The 23,700-nt window shown below is 36.5% G+C and overlaps 1 protein-coding gene across 2 annotated transcripts in view; it reads right to left on the bottom strand.

Moving 5' to 3' along the window:
- Nkain3 (sodium/potassium transporting ATPase interacting 3) overlaps nt 1–23,700 on the bottom strand; it is a 601,616-nt gene that overhangs the window by 396,252 nt on the left and 181,664 nt on the right. The window lies entirely within an intron of this gene.

Raw genomic sequence — 23,700 nt, 5'->3', positions numbered from 1 at the left:
TAATACAAAAAATTAATCCATAGAGATTCATCACTTCCCACTGGAAAGTATTCAGGCCCAGGAATGAATCATTTAACTCTCAGGTTTAGTGAACCATGAGTCTAAGCAGCATACTGAGGGCAATATAGCATCTTATGGTTTCCCGTAAGGTTTGCATATGGGAGGAAAATCATGCTCACTGTAAGAGACAGAAACAGTGGATTAGAAATTGAAGTGCGGGAAGTGCTGTCTGATCCTTGGGTTCATGCAATCAAGCTCTATGCTGTGAGCTGTAGCTGGCACAGTGCTTCATCCTAATCATTGCCTAGCACGCTGCCACATCCAGCACACTGCTGTGAAGGTCCTGTGAGTATTAGGTGGTCGATGGATGCAATTCTTATTCCTGGCTTTACTTCAGAAATATTTAGAGAGTTTAACAAAAATACTAATGTGCAACCCATTCCCCTTCCCCACTATCTCTGATATTCAGGCTTATTTGTTATAATGTAATGGCTCAGGAAATAAGTCTTTTAAAACCTTTCCAGCTGATTTTAAAGGACTACCAGGTTGAGAAGTGCTTACATAAATACTAAAAATTATTGCTAATAATGATAATACTGATGACACTAATACTAATACTTATCAAAAGCTTGCTTCATGCTTCCGACTGGGCTCTGTGCACCATCGAACAACTTGGCAGTAGTAGTAGGACAGGAAGGTAGGTTTTAAAGAATTTAAAGTCTATACTTTTAACCAGTATCACATCTAATTCTTCTGTTAATTTTATATTTGATGGAGCCATTCATAGACCGCAGTCATGGATGAAATTTACCTTACTATGTGACTTCACTTTCTTCCATGGTGATGCAAAATCACTTTAGGAGTGGCATCAGAGGCTAGTGGTTGGAAGCCTGCATGGACTCTGGATCTGGATCACCTTTGTTGGAATACTAGCTCTACCACTAACCAGATGGATACTTGATTCTCTTACTACGCAGTTGCTAAACTCTCTGTGCCTCTGTTTTCTTATCAGTAAAATGAAAATCATAACAACAATACCTTATGGACTTCAGGAGTGTGTTCTTCCCTCCAAATTTATATTGGTACTGTAATCCCTAAGAAGAGGGTAGGTGGAGATGAAGCCTTTGGGAGGTATTCACCAAGGTGCAGCCCTCATGATGGTACTAGTGCTCTTAAAAGAAAAGATGGAAGCGCTGAGATTGTGGCTCAGCAGTAGAGTGCTCCCCTAGCACAGATGGGACCCGGGTTCGATCCTCAGCACCACATAAAAATAAAGGCATTGTTTGTGTCCATCCACACCTAAAAAGTAAATATTAAAAAAAAAAGATAGAAGACAGATCTCACCACTCCTCTATCATGTGAACACACAAAGAGAAGATGACTGTGTGCAGACAAGAGCCTCATTAGTGCTTTTTAATCATTACATGTTTAATCGAGGCAATGGTAATAGTGGGAATTTTAGACATCATGGTAGTCTCTCAGAGGAGATATATTTAGATGGTTAGCCTTTTGTCATAGGATCATATACTATGTGACATTTTGGTTCTAAATCTTTAGCATGGTGAATTACATGTTAGTGATTCTCAGTGGAACGATACTTCTGTCTAAGAATTTGTGAAAGTGTGAGGGCATCTTTATTTGTTACAAGAATAGAGGAGCTCTACTGGTAGAAACCAGAGACTTTTAAATATTTGACTCAAGGGAGAATTGTCCCATCCAGAATTGAGGAGCACTGAGAAGACAGAAAGATATACAGTCAGAAATGATTGTGTAACCAGTTGCAGTGGCGCATGCCTGTGATCCCAGCAACTTGAGAGGTTGAGACAGGAGGAGTGCAAGTTCAAAGCCAGCCTCAGTAACTAAGATAGGCCCTAAGCAACTTTGTGAGAGTCTGTTAAAAAAAAAAAAGAGAGAGAGAGAGAGAGAGAAAGAAAGAGAGAAAAAAAATTGGGTATTAGAAGTTTAATCATTAAGTCAGAAGGTCAATTACAAGCTTCGTTTGAATTTAAAAAGAAAAATGAGATGAAGAACATTTGCAGAGTAAAAGTGGTAGTTGGGGAAACCCAGCATTGCTGCACAGGATAGAGGGATCCTGAAGGGTAGAGTATGCAGACTCACATGGAAATAAACTGAGTCCAGAATCTCAGGGCTGCAGGTTATGGCTCAGAATACACTTCAAAAAATAAAATAAAGAAAAAAGAAAAGAAATGAAAAGAAAATCTATGCTATAGTTTCTATTGCATCCAAATGTACAATTGTAGAAACAACGAGTAGAAGGAGCTGCTTATCCTGAGAATATATCAAACACTGCTCAACAACAAATGCTCTGAGCAGATTTTATCCTATTGAATTTGAAACAAACAGTGTTAAGAATAACACAAAGATGCACACTCAAACATTTAACTTTTCCATGATCTTGATGCTTTTAATTTGCACTGTTTCTTCAGTGATTATATTTTCCTGTAAGTTATGCTTTCTAAAATTTTCAAATACTTGATTTGATGATATCTGCACCTTTAATTTAATTACTTGAAAGAACAAATTCTGAAGCTCTTTTTTTGACCATCTCAGGACTTTACTGTATTTTTTTTTTTTGAACTGTCAATTTTTTCTCATGTACTAACTTCTTATTTGGGTGTTTCCACTTTCACCTTCTATTTCTCTTTGCTTCTCCCAAAGCACACACTATATGACTTCATTTTGTAAGCTAAATTTTTATTCTGCCTATTTTTTTTTCCATGGAACAAGTTTTGTTTCAGGTCCCAGGAACATCATGGGCCTCAGATATGGTGACCTTAAAAGCACAATCACTTCCCATCATTTTCTTTATTGTATCACAAAGCATAAGAAAACATAGAGCATCCCTCCATTTCCCATACCTGCTTGTCAGTTTTCAGATTCTGTTAGTGCATTTTTTTTTTAAAAAGGCACTGAGGTTTTTTAATAGAACCTTCCTTTTTTAGGTGACTATTAACATAAAAAATAACTCTGGTACAACTATTTTGCAGAAGAGTTTGGTAGATTCTCAAGACATTTACTCTAAAATTTAACATATGACTAGCAATTCCATTCTTAGGTATATATTCAAGAGAACTGAAAACATAACATCCACACAAAAATTTGTACACCAATACTGATACCAAATTATTCATGACATCTCCAAATGGAAATATTCAAGAAAAAAGTCCTGCTATTAATGTATTAATTTTAACTTGTAAATGTTAGTTTGTTCCCTAGATTCAAGGTAGGCCTGGTAACTATATATATTTTTCTGTTATTCCCCTGACACACTGACTGTTTCAGGTAGAGACTGCTTCTTTGCTTTATATACCAAAATGTCTTTCCTTTTTTTTTCTAAACTTATAGTGTTGCCTCACAGGGGCTCTTGCCTTGTCAATTATATTTCAGTAGGAGCCACAATTATTGCTTCTGTTTTTCTGCTGAATTCTTCTCCAGTTTCTTTCTCCATGTTACATTTCATGTTCTGAAATACACACCTCCAAGAAAACTCACTGCACATAATGGAGCAAGCACTCTTATCTTCTAGCAATATTATTTCTATCACCCAAGGAAGCTCAATGTATCCAAATATAAAAGGAACAAGTCATACAAAACCATCCTGTGAGGGAATTGTTTCCTGGGCTCCGTGGCTAGTAAGAGCAGCAGTGCCCTTCGAGAGCCATAAAAATCAATGAAATAAAAGGCTTTGCAGCCCTGGTCCAGGCAGAGGAAGCCCACAGCTGGCCATTCATTTTCCTTGCCAGTGTACCATTTCTCACTGCCAGGGAGGAAAAGATGAGCTAGTTTCACTGTCCTTGGACAAAGACTCCAAAGTCATGAGTCTGTGAGTGTGTGTTCATGTGTGTAGATATGGTGCTACAGTTTGGATGTGAGGTGTCCTTGGAGAGATCCTGTGCTAATGCAGGGATACTGAGATGAAATAGATTACGAGAGCTCTTACCTAATCAGCCCATCCTAGTTTTAATGGACTGTCTGGGTGGTAACCGTAGGCAGGTGTGTTGTGGCTGAAGGAGGTGGGTCAATGGGGGCATTCCCTGGAAGGGTTCACCTTCCCTGGGACCCCTTCCCATTCATTTTTCTTCACCCTGGCTACCATGAGTGGAGCAGCACTCTTCTACCATGCCCTTCCGCCATGATGTTCTACCTCACCTTGGGCCCAGAGAAATGGAGTCGGTCCACCATGAACTGAAACTCTGAACACATGAGTCAAAATAAACTTTTTCCTCCTCTGAGTTGTTCTTGTCTGGCAATTTGGTCACAGTGAAAAAAAGCTGGTTAACCTAGTAGATGAATATACATATTCCAGCCTATTCTTGCCCTCATCCCAGACCTGCCATGGAGGCTGCACTGTCACCTGGCTCAGATCTATGTGCATTTTCCCACATGACTGATAGTCTAACATTTTCACCAGCTGTTTCCTTCCCATCTTTTACCAGAAATATATTTTGCACTGACTTTTCCTTTGCCCAGGAGATCTATGAGAGTTTCTCCTGATTGCCATTTTACCTTCCCTGTTTCTACCAAACAAAACTCTGTATGCATTTGTAGTCTCTCTGCATGTCTTTTCATCCTGATGTCAGAGCACTCTCCCTGGCCTCTCATTTCACCACCTTACCGTGGCAATCCATTTAGAATTCTGGTCACTCTATTGATTGTCGGAGAAGAGCCATGCATTATTTCTGAAACAAGGGACAGGAACAAACAAGTAAAAAAAAATTAAATTCCTCAAAAATGTTGTACATGGGAAGGGCACAATGGCTGTGAATTACTATAGAAACAGACAGTATCTGTGCTTATAGGTGCTTGTAGCAATTCTTTAACAGCAAACAATATGGTTGTAGTCAATGCTCCTATAGTGATAGTTTCTAAACTCCACTTGAATAAAATGAACAATTTACTATCCTGCCACTCTTTGGATTTTTCATCTATCGATTTCTCAGTGACAACTTTGTCTTGAAATAAGTGCTAGTGTTATAAAACCTATATCTTGATCATGGAGTAGAACAGCAAAATGCTTCAAATTTCTTTCCACACAACCCAAACCTGAATTCCTCACTGTAAACGATAGCAATAATAACTAATATGTAGTGGATACTTAGTATGTGTCGGGTTTGTTTCCAAATAACTTATTTTCACTTTGTTCCCATTAAATCTCATACAAAAAAAAATTCTTATCTCAAAGAGGGAACCTGCGATTCTCTAAAGTTGAGTAACTTGTCCATCTATGTGATGACAGGAAGCCCTAACTGAGTTCACATTTCAGTGAGATATGCTTTAGTTAGATACAATGTGTGTTCATATTCTTTAGCAAGAATTCTTCATTTTAATTCTATATGAGTTCATGTGCAGCTCAAAGGTTGCACCATGCCAGGGAGTCCATCACAAACACGTGCCAGAACCCCAGTATTAACAATTCCAAAGAGATTATTCTCACCATTGAATAATGACATATATATTAACTTCCAAGATCTAACAAAAAGGCAAAGTGAAACAGATTTGGTGAGAAGACAGCAGTATTACTGTGGTGGTTGTTAAAATTTAGTGTTCGTTAATACCACCTGCAGGAACTGGTTAAATGTGCAGCTATTTCAAGTCTGCCAGCTGGAATCTAGGCTCAGGCACTTAAAGGTGCAGCCAAAGATTCATCTCAGAAGGATGGGAGAAAAAGGCAAACTCTGACAAGTTTTCTTTAGGGATGATGGAATATTCTAGAAGTAGGGGATTGTGACAGTTGAGACTCTGTATATATATTAAAAATATTGAATTGTACCCTTTATTTTTAAAATTAATTATTTTTGTGTTCTACTTAGTTGTACATGAGAGCAGAATGCATTTCAAATCATCATACACAAATGGAACACAACATTTCAATTCTCTGATAGTACACAATGTAGAGATGTACCATTTGTGCAATCATATATGTACCTAGGGTAATGATGTCCATATCATTCCACCATCTTTTCTACCCTCATAACCCCTTCTCACCCTCCTCTTTGCCCAATCTAAAATTCTACCATTCTTCCCATTCAGCCTTTAGTTTTTTGGAGATTGGCTTACTTCACTTCACTTAGCATAATATTCTCCAACTCCATCCATTTACCTGCAAATGCCATAATTCTATTCTCTTTTAATGCTGACTAATAATTCCATTGAGTATATATACCACAGTTTCTTTATCTATTCATCTATTGGTGGGCATCTAGGTTGGTTCCACAGTTTAGTTATTGTGAATTCAGTTGCTATAAACATTGGTACAGCTATGTCACTACAGTATGCTGAGTTTAAGTCCGTTGGGTATAGACCAAGGTGTGGGATAGCTATGTCAAATGGTGGTTCCATTCCCAGTTTTATGAGGAATCTCCACACTGCTTTCCAAAGTGGTTGCACCAGTTTGCAGTCCCACCAGCAATGTATGAGTGTACCTTTTCCCCCACATCCTCTCCAACACTTAATATTTCTTGCATTCTTGGTAACTGCCATTCTGACTGGGGTGAGACTGTACCCTTTAAATGTGTGAAATATATGACATGAATTGGACTGCAGTTCACTACTAAAAACAAAATGACTATGGAGGTGTTGCCAAGAACCTCTGTTTGCAGACACAGAAGGCCCCAGAAAGAATAGGCTTGGGATGCACAGTTTCTCTGACCTGGAAATCTTGTGATTTTCTCATTTATTTTTGATAAGTGTATTATCACAAAGGTAGAGGTCTATAGAGGGATACCTTGTCTTTATTGTCTTTTTAGTGTTTCTCTATTTTTTGTTTCCTTTGTTTCCATTTTGAATCTTTTTTTAAGGGGAAAGACGGACATAGGTTCTGGTATCCCTCTATTTGCTTCTCAGGTATGACTCTTCATTGTGTTTATGGTCATTGCTATAGAAATTGCAATATTGATTCTTAATAATTTATGATCTACCTTAATTTAATGTTATGATTTTCCGTGCATATAAAACAAATTATTTACTTTTTAAAAATATGAAAGACTAAATAATCTTTTATTTTTACACTTTCATTTGCCATTATCAAGGTTCTTTATGCCTTACTGTGAATCTGCAAATCCATCTGGTACCATCTCCCTTAGTCTGAAAAACCCTCATTAGTATTTTTGGTAGTGCAAATATGTTGGCAACCATTTGTCTTATCTTTTGCTTATCTGAAAATGCTTTTATTTAATCTTAACTTTAAAAAGGTATTTTTACTGTATCTATATTTGATGTTGGCAATACTTTTGCTTTTTGTGGTTTACCATTCAAAATTGGTTTTATTTTTAAAAATCTTCTTCTTTCCCTGTTGTTTATCAATGCCATTTCTTATTTTTTCCCTATAGATATTGGTCATTTGTTTGTTTTACTGGATAAAAATTCATGAGATCTGTTTAGATTTTCTATCACAGCTCCCAATTTCTGTATACTTGGTAAAATTTACATGAACGTGAATTTTTAGGCTCCTTCCGATTCAAATATAACATGCCAGCCCACAGATTTGTTGAGCATTTGCTGGTTTCTGTTTATCAGAACCAACTGTCCTTCTCTGAAAGGTGCCCTCCTCTGAGCTCCACAACTAGTCTTAGGTATTACTCTCATTTCCATCAGCTTGTTTCTCTGGTCTTTAGTACTTTAAAATTTTTTTGCACCAATAAACCTGCAAGTCTTTAAGGAAAGTAATGACTTTTTTGACTTGTATGTCTGCCTGATAATTTCTGATGTTCTAACACATGAATCAAGAAACTTCATGTCCTTCTGTATCCTAAATGAAAGTGATATTTCCAGCTGTCTCCAAGGAACTTAAAGTCTTGATGAAAACATGTAAAGAAACTATGCTGAAAATGCCAGGTAACAAGTAAATCATGAAGGCAATACATCTCACAAGAGTTCTGAGAAGGAAGTACATTTGCCATATACAATAGGCCCAATTAAAGCTGATTTTTACATATATAAGGAGTAAGTTTTTAGTAAAGTATATGCAGGATGTATCAGTTAGCTTTCCATTACTGTAACAGGCACCCAAGATAAGTCAACTTGTAAAAACAAAAGATTTATTATGGCTTATAGTACATGGTCAGTTAGTACCGTTAACTTTGGGTATGTAGTAAGGCAGCACTTTATGGTAGGGAGCATGTGATGGACCAAAAATAATTTCTTACCTCATAGTGGCCAAGAAATGGAAGAGGCTAGGGTCTCACATACTCTCAGTGACCCAAAACCTTCTTCTGGGCCTGTTATGATTTGGATCCTTCATGTCCCCTGCGAAGCTCATGTATTAGACAATGCAAGAATGTTCGGAAAGAAATGATTGAATTATGAAAGCTGTATCCTCATCAGTAGATTAATCCATTTGGTGGATTAATAATTTGAATTATTTACTGGGTTGTAGCTACAAGGCAAGTGTGGTATGGCAGGAGGATGTAGGTCAGTGGGTGCATGCGCTTGGGAACTAATTTTTTTTTTTTTGTCCCTAGATCTTTTTTCTATCTGCTTCCTGGCTGCCTTGAGCGGAGCAGCTTTCCTTCAATGCTTTTCTGCCACCATGTTCTGTGTCACCTCAGACCCAGAGCAATGGAGTTGGCTAGCAGAGACTGAACCTCTGAAACTGTGAGCCAAAATAAACACTTATTCCTCTATTATTCGTGTTAGGTATTTTCATCCCAGGGACTTAAAGCTGATTCATACAAAGCTTCACCTCTTAAATCTTCCACCATGTCCCAAAAGCATGAAGCTGAGATCTAAGTCTTTTAATCCAGCGGTGTTTGGGAGACACTTAATATCCAAACTCAAACTCTAGCACATGCAATATATGTATATTAAGGAATTATTTCTTGTTTATTTGAAATTCAAATTTAACTTAACACCCTATAGTTTTATTTGAAATATTTATCCCTAGGAAGGAGAGTCTATATTAGTATAGTGAAAGGGCTCAGGAAGAAAGTAAATATTAAGTTGGTCCTCAGGGTACAATGAAGATGTTCAGAAATCATCACCTAATGTATATGCAGAGAAGTACTAGGAGAAATGATCAGAGAAAGATGTCAAGTTCCAAAGCTCTGAGCATTCTGAATGCCAATCTAAGAAGAATGGACTTCACTTTGCTGGCAAAGATGAACAGGAAAGATTCTCTGTAAGTCTCCCATTTTTGACCCCTTTAAAAGTAACAGTAGCAATAAGAATCAATTTTATGGTATAGGTCTTCCATAGAGGAGCCCTTTTTTAGATTTTATGGGGCTTTTTACTTCAATAAGATCCCATTTTCCTTTTTATGGTTTTTCTCAGGTTTTTACAGTCTTCCTTTGTTCAGGTGTAAGAAACGACGATGGCTCTACCTTCAGGAATGTGAAACAAATACGATTTTCTACTGCTGCCAAATAAATGAAAATCTAGATGGTGTAGAAATTGACAAATGCCAAACAATAGACTTTTAACCACGTTTATGTGAAGCAACTTGCTGTACTTCAGTGCAAATTACAAATCATCCTTTCAGGCTCTTTAGAATCTAAGACCTGCCAAGAGCTAATTAACTGCTCTGACAGCAGGAAGATGTAGCAACATAAGGCACGGTTTCTGAATGACTGCAAGGTATTTAATTTGAATAAAAGGAGAATTACAGAGCAGCAGTGAACAAGAATAGCAGCAGATAGGGAATGCCTCTATTAAAGAGTCTTATTTGATTTCAGAATACTCCACTGGAAATGTATAGTGAGATGAATGTTTTAAAGTATAAGACAGCGTGGCAGAGCAGAGAACAAAGACAAATGGTGATGGTGTGGTCTTGCGGGCAGACTGAAGTCTCTTCCCTAAGCATCTTTTCTGCACTTTGCATCAGTGGGCACAACATAAACGAGGGTGCTTGGCACTCAGAGTCATGGCCAGAGTTGCCAAGCTTCTTCTAAACGTGTAACTGAATGCAGTGGCTGCTGCCTGCTAATTTGAAGCATAGCTGATATGATATAATCTAATAGGCATCCTCTTCATTTCACTTGCAACCCTCTTTGGTCACTGCACAGATTAACACTTCACCCCAGCCCCACTGCCAGGTATGAGGAGGCCCAACAGCAGTGGGGTTTTTCTTAGATCCCATTGGAGACTGGGCTTCAGATAACTGTTTCTGTTTGTCCCCTCCCTGTCCCATTCCCAGTTACTTTTTGAACTAAAAGTAAAATTAACTTCTATGAAGGTGCAAGCACTTTCTTGTGTTATATCATTTAATTCTCATAAGAGTATTACTCTGGGTGTGTTGCTCCTGCTTTTGCAATAAAGAAGACAGAGGTTGCCAATTGTGGGAGGTTGCCCATCGTGGAAGCCGGGGTGTGTTGGTTCCATCTCCTCTGCCTTCCCATAGTCTCATCACACAGCTTGATGTCCTGCTTTGTGAAGTTGGAGCTCCGATTTTTGTTGTTGTTGCTTATCCCTAATTGAGATCTGAATTCCTATGGAATTTAAGGCCAAATGCCTCCCTTCCCATCAGAGGCTGAAGTCTTATCTGTAACTGAGTCCAGTTGAAGCCAAGATTTAGACTGGGCTGACCTTGTAGCTTGTAGGTGGGTAGAGATTTCCAGGGGCTTTCCACAGCTCCACCCCTTGCCCCAGTGACTTGAAGTAGAAAGTGCTATTTATGTTCATGCTCATGTGAATCCTCCTATGGGGGGATCTGATAATTTGTCACAGCTGGCTTTCTAACTCATATACCTCCTCCTACAGGTGACAGCTGGATGTATGCATAAAAGGCATTTTACCAGTAACTCTTCATGTTTTTATGGAAAGAATAATACAAGATTTTCCTTTTTAAGATAGCATCTCACAACATTTCATGGAACTTAATTTTCACAGAACTTATGAAACATTTCAAGCATATTTTAAAGTATAGGAAAAATGCAACATTTACATAATTATCATAAAAATGGAACAGATGCTAACACACTGCTATTTGCTCCAGATCATTTTTTTTTAAAGAAATAAACTCTGATAGATTTTTGCCAAGGAGCTACTCCCATATTTTACCATGTTCCCTTGAAGAAGTCACCTTCCTGGAGGTGAATGGTGTGGACCATTTCCATGTATGTTTTTAACTTCTAAGGTATGGTTCAGTTCATCTATAAGTAATGTGTGAGTTTAAAGAATTATATAATTGGACTCCTACTGTACATCTTTTTATAACCTGCTCTCCTTTTTCTGGGTGTCTCTCCTAGAGAAACTAGATGAGCTCAGGATACTAGGATTTTCACTGAATCACTGTGCATGATAGTAAAAGCAAGAGTTGAAAGCAACCCCATGGACTGTCCGATGTGTAATGTTTGCATAAATGTGATTTATTCATTCAATGGAATGCTCTCCAGCAGTTAAAATGAATCAAGAAGATCTGAACATATTTGTAGAACTTAAGTTTTTTTTTTAATGCATTTCAGCCAAGGAAAGCAATGAATATAAAGTGAATAGGTTTTCTGTTTGCTTCTTTCTATGATTGATCCCTTGAGAATATGAAATATTGAATAATGTAGTCCATAAAAATTCTTAATGTTATCACTGGTGGGGATGAAACAATGTTTCATTATTTTCTTTATCTAAACCTCTGCTCTACCTTCAGTTCATATGCTGAATTCTACAATACAGTTAGAAAGACAAAGGATGTTGACACTAAATTAAGCCAACATGTTATCAAGCTTTGGTTCAGTCTCTCTCATTGAAACCACTGAAAAACTCAGAATTAAGATGTGTCTGTTTTCATTTGTAAGAAATTATTATTTATAAGAAATGTTCCAATTTCCCCTACTTTTGTATGGATATTATATCAAAAGTGTTTTCAGAAATCTTGGTCCTTCTTGTTCTCTTGTCTCCTGTTAATTCTGAAAAGACTTTGGATAGCTCATTTGTATGCAGACCAGAATTTCCAAATTGGCAGCTCTAACTACCACAGCATTTGAACTGCCATCTATAGATGACAGTAAATTACTTTCAATATTACCTCCAGACTATTAAAGCCATAGTGGTATGAGAATAATGCATGTGTGCATATTGCTACCGTCAGTAGGTACTCAATCAATAAAACAATATTGCTCAGTATTTCAGCAGAGCAGAGGTCTGATAAGGTAATGGTAGCTTGAAATATGTTAATAAATATACTCAGTAAAACCTCTATTAGTGAAGAAGGGACTGCTGTGAACCAAGAGCTGCAAAGCATCCTGGGACCTTCTCTACTCAGAGTTGGGATTTTGATGAAAAAACTCTGTTGTGGTTGAACTTGGAAGGGAAGCAATGTGTGAATCAGGCAAAAAATATGGCATCATTCAACTGAGTTTACAAGCAGAGCACTCATTCTCTAATCTGCCAGAATAGGTCAGGTCATCTTGTTGTAGGATTTTTCTTTCTTTTCTGAATGTTTTAGGATTTTGTTTTGTGTGGCAATCTTCTTTTGAAGTAGGAGAGAAGACATAAAGATAGGTAGAAAGGAGGCATGCAAGACAAAATAATAGTGTCCATGATTTAACATCCAGATTTTAAGTCCACGAGGATTAAAAATGCAGACTTAATGGTCGCTTTCACATACCTCCATCACAAACAGCACTATTAAATCAATTACTATGCCTTACACATAGGTATACCAACGTAGTGATGTTTAACTTCACAAAGTAGAACACATCAAAAACAAAGAAGAAAAATATGGCCCTGGTAATGGTCAACATGTCAGAAAAGGACCCTGTCCAGGTAATGGTCAACATGTCCAGTGATTAACACAAAGGAGGACTGAGAACACCTTTTTACATCACGTTCCTGTAAAATTGATCTTAACATGTACAGATACATCTAGTTAGGATGATGCCAGCACCTTCCTCTCCAAAGTCTGTACTCCAACCTCTTTCTAAGTGTGTACTTCTTTCCTTCTCTTCACAAAATCACGCTATGCCTCTCTTTGACCTGTCCTTATACTCCTTCCTTCAATGACATCAAGGACTCCAACAGCCTGAGATGAGATCCACCTTTCTTTTGGGGACTCCTGACCTGATAACACTGTGATAAAACTTATCATTACTCTAAATATGCAATTCTTTTAAAATTCTGTGGTTAAGGTTTCTTCCATCACTAGCCAGCACAGGAAAGGACTGTGCCTGTCTTATTTGCTACATATCCTCAGCATCAAACCAAGCTCATTGTCCACATTTCAAACAGGTCATAAGAATGCAGTAGTTCCCCTAATTTGGGGCTTTACTTTTTGAGGTCTAGTGACCTGATATCAACCATGGTCTGAAAATATTAAGTGGAAAATTCCAAAAAGAAACAATTCATGTTTTGAATTTTATGCCCTCTAAGTAGAAGTATGATGAAATTTCATGCCCTTCAATTCATTCTTCCCAAGATGTGATACATCTGTGCCCATATCTCCATGATATTCATGCCACCCACCCACTAGTTATTTATTACTGTCTCAGTTTTCAGATCTACTCTGACCTTGTTGCAGTGCTTATGTTCAAATAACTATTATTTTGCTTAAGAATGACCCCAAACCTCTATAGCAGTGATGCTGGCAATTTGGGTATGACAAAGAGAAGACTTAAAGTGCTTTTTTAAAAGTGATGAGCTGAAAGTTTTAAACTTAGGGCATAAAAAGAATTGTATGCTGAGGTTGCTAAGATCTACAATAAGAGCAAAACATAGAATAGAATTCTGTCATATTAGGTACACAGTGGGGACCTTGAAATGTACTCCCACCCCCATAGATAAGAAGAGACCAGTGTAAAGTAGTATGAAGTCAGAAGGTCCCAATGCCAGCCTTCCCTGTGTCTCCACACCACCGGTGACCAATCCAAATGGAGCAGAAATTCAGAAAGTCCAGGGTGCAGCGGGAGGCAGGTGCATGTTCAGGCCTGATGGTTCATATTTGATTACATTTTTGCCTGGGAATGACTTTGCTTCCTAAGCTTCCTAAGTTACATTCTTCCAGCCACATGATGGAAAATGGTTTTGTGCGTTATTTTAAAGGATGAAGTGATCCAGGTACTGCTTATGAACATATCATTTGTGTTCAGTATATGTTTTCTACTATTACCATCACAATTCATGATTAGAACACAATGCTCAGGAACTTCCTGAGTCAACAAGAAATCAGAGGGCACAGCAGTAATCTCTCTGTGTTGGTATTGGTTCTGGAAAGGTTACAGTCTCAGAGATGTGAAGTCTCAGAAGTGCTCATTAGCATATTTCAGGAAAGAACCCAGACTTACCACCCAGGCTCACACAGAGGTAATAGGCCAGAAAGGAGGTAAATACCTAGGTATTAGAGACTTGAGGAAAAGCAACAGAATGTTAGATTCGACAAGAATAAGTTTGATTATTGGGAGTAATGCAGAAATTCAACAGATCTCTACTAAGTGCTGGGATAAGGCTGTATTACTCACTTATTTGATCCAATTTTGAGATGCTGGCAAAAAATAAAAGAAATAAACTGGGGGTTGATAAATTTTCTGTGATGATGCCAATTACCGTCAGAGAGTTTATCTAGCAAATATGACATCAAGAACTAAACTTAAAAAGACATTGTAAAAAAAAAAAGAGTGGCAGGCGTACATTTATAGTACATGTATTGAAATTAAATCACAACAAGAAATCTATACATGGCAAATGTGGATTAGTTTTTCATTGCACAGTGAGAAATTGTTTAAAAACAGGGGAGACACTTAGAAAGAAACACTGACAACTGTAATCTTGTCTGGGAAATGCCAGTACAGAACACATCTGCTTCTCTTTCGGAAGCCTGTGTCCTTAGCAGACCTCAAGGAACAAGGATCCTATGCATGACCTCAAGATGTTCCACTGCACAATGCAGCAGCCTGTTCTAACCAAACCAGCTTGCAGAGGGCACTACTGCCTTCCCCATCTGCATTAACCCCTTTGTGCTTAAATGAGAAACTGGTTTCTAATGAGATGAATCGCTTTCCTCCTTAAATTCCAGACCTCTCCTTGTTATTGTATTTCCCATTACATTTTTCACGATCCTCATTTCTCTTTATATTTCTATTCAAATGATGCTATTGTTTTATCAGATACATCTAGGCAAAGTATCAGATAGAACATAATTAGCTAAAGGAAAGAATCTTTCTGGACATCACATGAATAGTTTCTCCTACAGTCAGGACTCTGGTCCAATATTATATTCTGATGACTGAATTCATGACAGAAAAGATGAAAAGAAAAATTCTGAGTAATGTCATTAAAAATAACAGTCTTTTCAATGGAAGAGATTAAATATTTATTGAGAATCATAGTGACTTTCCTTGGTACAAATAACGTATCTGAGAGAAAAAGAAATTCAAATATAATCTACTCTGGAAGATTTTAAGAGAGATCTGGACTTTCCATATTACCTTCCCCCTAAGTCTTCTAAATTCTAAACTGTAAAAACACCAGATATGAAGTGTTCAATGCTTTTTATAGCTTCCATATTGACTTCAAATTTAAAACAGATATTTGTATTTTTTTCATCAAGTGCTTTTTATAGAGAACATTGATCAAAAAGAAGCACCAGTTTGCAAGGTTTTATAATAATTTAAACTAGTCACAGGAGATTAAATTGGTTTCATCCTTTTCTTCATAAGGTTGCTATTCATGCATAAGCTTTTATTGTTAAAAAATCCTTGATTCACATTTCTCCAATTTCTTCTTTTCTAAGACTGTATATGATGTATCTATTGGGTTACATTTTCTAAGAAATGCATAGAAATAATATGAAAGAAGCACTGCCTAAAATCTCTGACTGGAGTGGAGCTTAGAGTAAGAGAAAGCTTTCCAGACAGAAGTAACAAGAGCAGGGTCAAAGACCCTGGGGCAAGAATGATTTAGGTGCCTTATAGGAATAGAAATGTACCTCCCATGGTTGCTGAATAGGAGAGTTTGAGAGCAGAGACAGAAGTGAGTTGAAAGATCAGAACCAGATGGTGTAGAATTTCATAGGCCATAATTAGAAGTTGCATTAGAATTAAAACCCAATGGAAACCATTTCAGTCACTGAAGTAGACAAATGCCTGATCTGATTACCGTTTTAAAATGAGGTATGTCTTATTTTTGGAATTAGCATCATTCAAATAAGTAGACTCAAGACAGGGACTAATTCTATTTCATTGCTGACACCTCCACATCATTACAATTTGTAACACTGAGAATAAATGTTCTACTGAATGAAAGAATTATTAGGTGGCCTACTAAATGAAGAAGTGACTATGGGAAAAGAACTCACTGTGGATAAAATTCAAAGACACAATAACACAATTATGGCCACATCTGAAGTCTCAGAGGAGAGAAAAGGACTTTAAAATTGTAGGTATTTATTATTTATTAAGAGAGATGTAATTAGCCCCTGAACTTGTCTTTCTTTAGAAGTTTATTGCTGGGCACAGTGGTGCACACCTGTAAGACCAGAAACTTGGGAGGCTAACGCAGGAGGAAAGCAAGTTCAGGGACAGACTCCATAACTTACCAAGATCCTGTCTCATGATCTAATTTTACAAAGGGCTGGGGATGTAGCTCAGTGGTAAAGCACTTGTCTTGCACGCAAGGACCGCAGGATCATTTTTAAAAAGGAAAAACACAAATCCTTTTTCTTTAGTTGTGTTAACATTCTTGTTTTACTCAGATATTTTGTTGCTGATTTGCATTCATATATGTAGCCAGAATAATAAGATTGAATTACATCAACTTAAAGAGGTTAAATTATAGTAATTATGCATTTACAACTTATAATTATATATAAATCTGATGATGGTATATTAGTTGCAATGTATATGATAATGATAATCTAAAAGATGTAAACTTAGGATTCCTGATATTATTTCCTTAAGCAATCCATTAAGTCTATAAAAATGCTTGAGCTTAAAGATTCTAAAAAAAGAAAACTAGAAAATAAAACCTTCTAATTTTATACTTTAAAATATTTTACTGTGCCTGTATTTAAAATGTTTTCTAAATAGGCAGAACAACATTCAGGTGATGGCATAAGAAAACAAAATTTCCTATGTTATAAATTCAATATACTGAAACTCTGATTCTATCATCATATATTAACATAGTCCCAGATATCTTTTCCAAAAAAATATGTTATTTTAACTATTTATTAATTCCATGATAGTATATTAGTCAACTTTCTGTTACTGTAACAAATGTCTGAGACAAATAGATTTTTATAAGACAGAAGGTTTATTTGGGCATATTTTTTAGAGGTTTTGGTCCCTGATCCAATGCACTGGCTCTGTTGCTTTGGGCCTTTTATGGCACTGCATGGTGTGAACATATGGCAGAGCAGACCATTCACCACATAGCTGGGAAGGAAAGAGAGAGGAAGAGACCAAGATGACACAGTCCCTTTTAAGGGCACACCTCTAATTAACCCAAAATCTCCCACTAGGCCTCACCTCTTAAAGTCTCCACTACCTTCCAACAGCACCTCCCTGGAGTCCAAAGTTTTAACACAGGGCCCTTGGGAAATACTTTTTAGATCCAAACTACAGCAGATAAGTAATTCATGGGTATGTCTCTGTTTCAAAATGCAAGTAACTAAGTGACATATTTAGTTAAGTGAAATGTCCTTGATATCAAGAAAGATTCCATGTTAGGACTAAGTAATTAGAAAATTCACATGACAATAAACAATTTGATGCAAAACAGTTATATCTGAGGATCTTTCTGACTCACCATGGCAAACTTTCCTTTTCTGTTTTTGTATTATTTAGAGTTACAGATTTAACATCGGGCATTATGGTTTAAATATGAGTATCCCCTATAAATATAGGTGTGAGATAAGGCAAGAACATTCAGAGGCACAATGATTAGGTTATGACAGTTTTCACCTACTCAGTAGATTAATCTACCCACACAGATTAACTGGGTGTGGGGAGGGAGTCAGTCACTGGAGGTGTACCTTCTGTGATTATATTTTGTTCCTGGTGAGTGCAGCTCTGTCTCGGCTTTCTGGTTGTCATGTACTGAGCTGCTTTTCTCCTCCACACCTTCTGTCATGATGTTCTGCTTCATCACAGGTACAGAGCTATGGAGTTAGCCCACCGTGGACTGAACCTCTGAAACTGTTGTTCTCAGGATTTTTGGTCCCAGCAATGAAAAAATTGAGTAAAACACAGGACCTCATGCATGGTAGGAGAGTTCTCAGCTACTGAGCTAAACATGCAGTCCTGAGATCTTTTCTAATATTTGAAGATTTAGACTACCATGATGATATATTGGTCAAGATCTTCAAATAGAACCTTCTAACTAGCATTAACACATGCATTATACTTCTAACAGTAGTAAAATGAAAAAAGTCTCACATGTTCACTAATTTTTAAACATTTCACTTCATGAGTTCAATTATATTAATGACTTTCTTCCTAACTTGCTTCTATGTGAATCCAAATATAGATACACATATGTATTGATGCTTTGAGTTATTAGACATTAATAATTATTTAATAAAATGTGAGGTTATTGAAAGCAATTCTTCTGACTTCATATTCTCTGGAGAGTTATGGGATATACTAGCTTTGTGAGTTTTAATTTAATAACATTTTCTAAACACTGTATAAACTTTTACTTGTTTATTTTTAAATAAATTTAATTTGGGAACATTGTAGGCTTACTAAAAAGTTGCAAAGACAGAACACAGAATCCCTTATTCACTTCACCCAAGTTCTCTTCATTCTTAATATATTATCATGGTATATTTGTGAGAATAAGAAAACAACATTGTTATGTCATGTTTAAATTCCAACCTTTATTTGGATTTCATTAGTTTTTCTGGTAATATTATCTCTAGGTTCCAGGATACATATATTTTAAAAATATTTTGTAAGCATCACAAATACACATTTAAGCAAGAAAAAAATTACATATAAGTGTATTTAGGGACAAATATTCAGCTTTAGGGACAAGGAAAATAAGCAAATAACTAAGAATTGATATGATTTTCCAGGTTGTACAAAATAGTTTTTAGACACCACAAAATACAGTCCAAAGACACAAGTTTTCCTCACAAATTTCCAGTTAACAGACACTCCATGGATTTTAGAATGTCTATTAACTTCTATGACAGAACTTAGAAAGCACTATGTTACAATATTATAATGTAGAACAAAATAGGGATTGCCTGCTAAATGGCTTTTGCATTTCAAGATAAACTGCATTGATTTTCAACATTTTCTTGTGGTAGTTGCTAACAGGCATTGTACTGTGTCTAAAATAGATTTAAGATTTACTAGAGTCTCTTTTACAGAATTATAATGTCCTCAACTCCTATTCGCTGCACATTTTATACAGACATATTAGCTCCTAGTGAATGAATTAAAACGCCAACTTTCTCTTTGAGGAACTCAAAAATCTCAAAATCTAAAAGGAGTGAGTGGCAGAAAGGTAGAATAAACAATATTTTATGGAAGGGTAAAATGTGTGCCACTTGGAGCTCGGCACCAGGCAATTCCTCTCAACTTTGTTCAGTTTGTCAGATCTTCCTCGGAAGAAAGTCAGGAATCAAAAACTCAGCAACTTTAGATTTTAACCTAAAAATCTCTTGATATTTTTTGAGTATTGTCAATCTTTTTTTTTAATGTTGTGTAAATAAAAAAAAATGCCTCCTGAAACAGGTCCCCCATTGTGATCTCTGATCATATAATGGTGAAGTAAAAAATGTTATTTAAAGAAGGATAAAATGGAATTTGGCAGGAAATGAATCTTCCCACAGTAAACAGGATGAACCACAGTACTCAAAGTTCTGACATTTTAATATTTGGACATTGAAATTAATATAAAAATCACTGTGTCAATCAATCAACATATAATTAGCTAAAGAGGAAGCCAGATAGCTACCCTATGCTATTCACTAGTAATGGCAATGAAGATATGTATGTGTTCTGAATTATAATATCGATTTGACCGAGGTACTGACTGAACTTGAACAAAAATCATTGTTTTTGTCTCCATTCTTGCTCCCATACTCTCCTCTCAAATCTGAGCTGATGGTTTCATACTTAACATCATTGAAGAAAATGGAGTGTTAGATGAGGAATTCCATGTGTTCCCACCATGATTTCCACAGAAGATAATGTTACACACAAATATTTTTCTTTGTCTGGTTTATTTCACTTGCATAATGTCCATACTGTGGCAAATGTCAGGATCTTTTTTTTTTTTTTTGAATATGTGGTACTAGGGATTAAACCTAGGGGCACTAAGATGCCAAGGCTGACCAACCTCATATCCCCAGTTGCTGGGATTATAGGTGTGTGCCATCTCATCTGTCTCAGGTTCTCCTTTTCTAAGCCTGCATTATATTTATTCTCTGTATATAGTATTTTATACTCACATATATATACATTGTATATATATATATATATATATAGGTGAATATATAATATCATACATATATACACACATATACATACATTTATACATACAAAATATTCCACAGAGATAATATTCCACAACTATAATATTATATAAAATCATACATATATATATAAATACATTGTAGTATATATACATTGTAGTATATATACATTGCAAATGTACTATATATAATATATGCTATTTATATGTATCATTATATGTTTTATATATATAACCTTTTATATATCTATCTATATCTATCTATCTATATCTATCTATCTATATATAGTCTTTATTCGTCCACTGATAGATACTTAGATCATTTCAGGATCCTGGCTAACATGATTAACAATGCAATGAACATGATATTGCGGACACTTTTATGAGGTGGTGACTTCATTTCCTTTGGGTATATACCCTGATGAAAGAGTTTTGGGTGCTCTGGTACTTCTATTTTTAATTTCTTTAGAAATCTCTATTATTTGCCTATAACAGCAGCATCAATCCTATATTCCCACCAGCTGTGTGCTAGGTTTCCCTTTTCTCCACACTGTCATTAACACTCATCCCATCTTTTCCAATATAGCTATTCTAACAGATGTGAGGTGTATTCGCATAGTATATATTTCAATTTGTCTTCCCCTAGTTAATTATATTAAACACCTTATTACGTTCTCACTGGCCATTTTTGTCATTGTTGGCGAAATGCCTGAGTCCTTTGATCTTTTGTAATAGGGTTATGTATTTTCTTGTCATTGAGTTTCGAAATCCCTTATCTGCTGCATGGTTTTCAAACATTTCTGTCCAATCTGGCGATTGCCTTTTATTTTGTTGATTGTGCAGGAGCTTTATAATTTGAAGTAGTCTCAATCATTTGTTTTTGCTTTTGAGATTTTGGTGTGATATCTAAGAAATCACCACCTGCTAAGGCCAATATCAAGGAGCTTTTGGTACGAGATCCAAGAAACCATTGCTAAGGCCAATGTCAAGGAAGTATCAGGATATACTCCTTTGAGACTTCTATTATGAAATGAATCTAAAAAATTATGGTTCATGGTGTTCCACAGGCACTGGAGGGTCTCTTCAGCTTTCTTCACTCATTTTTTTCTATATTTTTCTCCTCCTGGATTCTCTCTATGAACCAATTTCCCAGTTGGCTGGTGCTTTCTTTCTTCCACCTGCTCAAATCTGACCTTGCAAATTTTTCTTTTATGTTATTATTCTTTTCAATTTCATAATTCTACTTTATAATAATTTCAATCTCTTTTTTGACATTCTTTATTTGTGTGCTATAAGTCACTTTCTTTTAGTTCTTCAGGCATGATTTTCTTCAGTTCTTTGAACATATTTAAAATAGCTGATTTAAGTCTTTTCCTAATAAGTCTACTATCTGGCTTCCTCATAAAATAGCTCCTAATTAATGGCTTTCCTCCCTGTGAATGGGCTATCATGTTTTGTGCCTTTGAAAGTCTTGTTAGTTTTTTGTCGAAAATTGAATATTTCAAGTAATACAGTCTAAGATCCGGAAACCCAACTGCAGGCCTCCCTGGGGTTTATCATCATTTACTGTAGTGGTTGTGTTGGTGTCAGTAAGGCATGTATTCACTGTGGGCAGTCACTGCATGTTCTTCTCAGTTAACTTTGTGTTATTCCTCCTACATATCACTCCATTCTGCATTTTCAACCCTATGTTGTACTTATATATTATATTCCTTATTTGCCTTCTTCCAGCCAAAGCCTAACTGCATAAGAAAGAAGACTTCACTTCTGTCTTCATGGTGCTTAGAACATACTATGCAGTAGATACTCAGTAAATATTTATTGAATAGGTAATGAATGGGTCTATAGGGAAATAGCGATCTTGTCCAGAATAATGACTCAGCTTAGGATCTATCGTATCTAAAGACTGCAGAAATTTCCGCAGTACTGGAATGACCCCACAGACTTTAATCACAGTAAATACTTCATGTGGCTCAGGTGCACCTAGGGAACCCTGGGAATTCTGGGAATGTCCTGGATCTCTGGGGCAGAGTCTATCACAGCTGCAAAGACTAGAGTGAAGTGCCACTCCAAGTGGCCCCTGAGATCCTGATCTAATTTCAAAGGCTGTGTTAGGTCAGATCAAGTTTCCTCTTGACCAAACACAGAGACTCACTAGTTCAGAGTCCCTCAACATAAACTCATTAGGGTTTCCTTTGTTTGGCAAAAATATTTTCTCTCCTGTCACTGTGTCTAAAATATGATGTTTCACCCTATCAGTTATGGCATTTAAATATTTGCCACTGCAGTTAGAAAATCCCACAGGATAGATGGGGTATTTTAAAGTATTTCAATTCTACCAGTGTTGATTTGGTCCACTCTGTCCCAACAGAATAGCAACTTGAACCAATGAACTGGATGTGCCCTTTCCTTTTCTCAATACCTGACTAAGAGGCCCCAGTAACTCTGATTGTAAACTTTAGGGATTAAGATGCTACCTCATACATAATGGGTATTAATTAAATGTGTCAATGTTTGGTTAAGGTTTTCTAGTCATTATTTGTCAAATGTATAGAAAATGTTCTAATTATACAAAAAAGACCTTTTATCTTCCAAAAAATAAATTTTTTTGGGTAAAGATAAATGATTGAAAAACTATCTGCCTCAGCTATTTTTCCAAATCAGGAAGAACCAGAGGACATGCTTTCTTCCAGTCCTTCAGAGTGACAGCTGGTTCAAGGTCAGGCACTATTCTATCAACAACCATGACTCATGTTCTGGTAAGATTGGGTCCATTACCTCCAAGTCCAGCCACATAACACTCTCCTTTCCAAGGGTTCATATAGTTTGACATGTTTATATTCTTAAAGTGCCTTATTCCTTTTTGGGAAACATTAATCCAGTTAGCATTATTGTTTACACATGCTCCCTGTCTATAAAATTGTCTGTCTTAGGTTTGGCAATGACGTTCTTGTAGAGTGAGCACTGGGAGTAAACCTGAAGCCAACAGGCTGAGATTTAAAGGAGGGCTCTTTCAGAACCAGGAGTAACTAAGCAGTAAAAGAACAGAGATTAATCTTGACAGAGTCAGACTTGCTGATACACAGGAAGTTGTGACATGCTTGGAGTTGGTCTATTAAAATGCTGTTATTTTTGCTTCACATAAAACTAGAGCATTTCAAGGCCAGATAAACCTGTACTGTATACTAACTCTTCCCCTTGAGAGGTCCTTCCTATAGACACAATGCAAACAAAAGAGACAGCAAATCTGTAGGTAATCGATAGTGAGGCAATTACAGTGGAGTGGCTTAAGTAATTTTGGCCACATGCCTATTTGATCTACTTGGAAAAGAC

Source organism: Ictidomys tridecemlineatus, chromosome 7 (genome assembly GCF_052094955.1).
Source record: "Ictidomys tridecemlineatus isolate mIctTri1 chromosome 7, mIctTri1.hap1, whole genome shotgun sequence".
Lineage (NCBI taxonomy): Eukaryota > Metazoa > Chordata > Mammalia > Rodentia > Sciuridae > Ictidomys > Ictidomys tridecemlineatus.
This window is presented reverse-complemented; position numbering and strand designations above follow the sequence as displayed.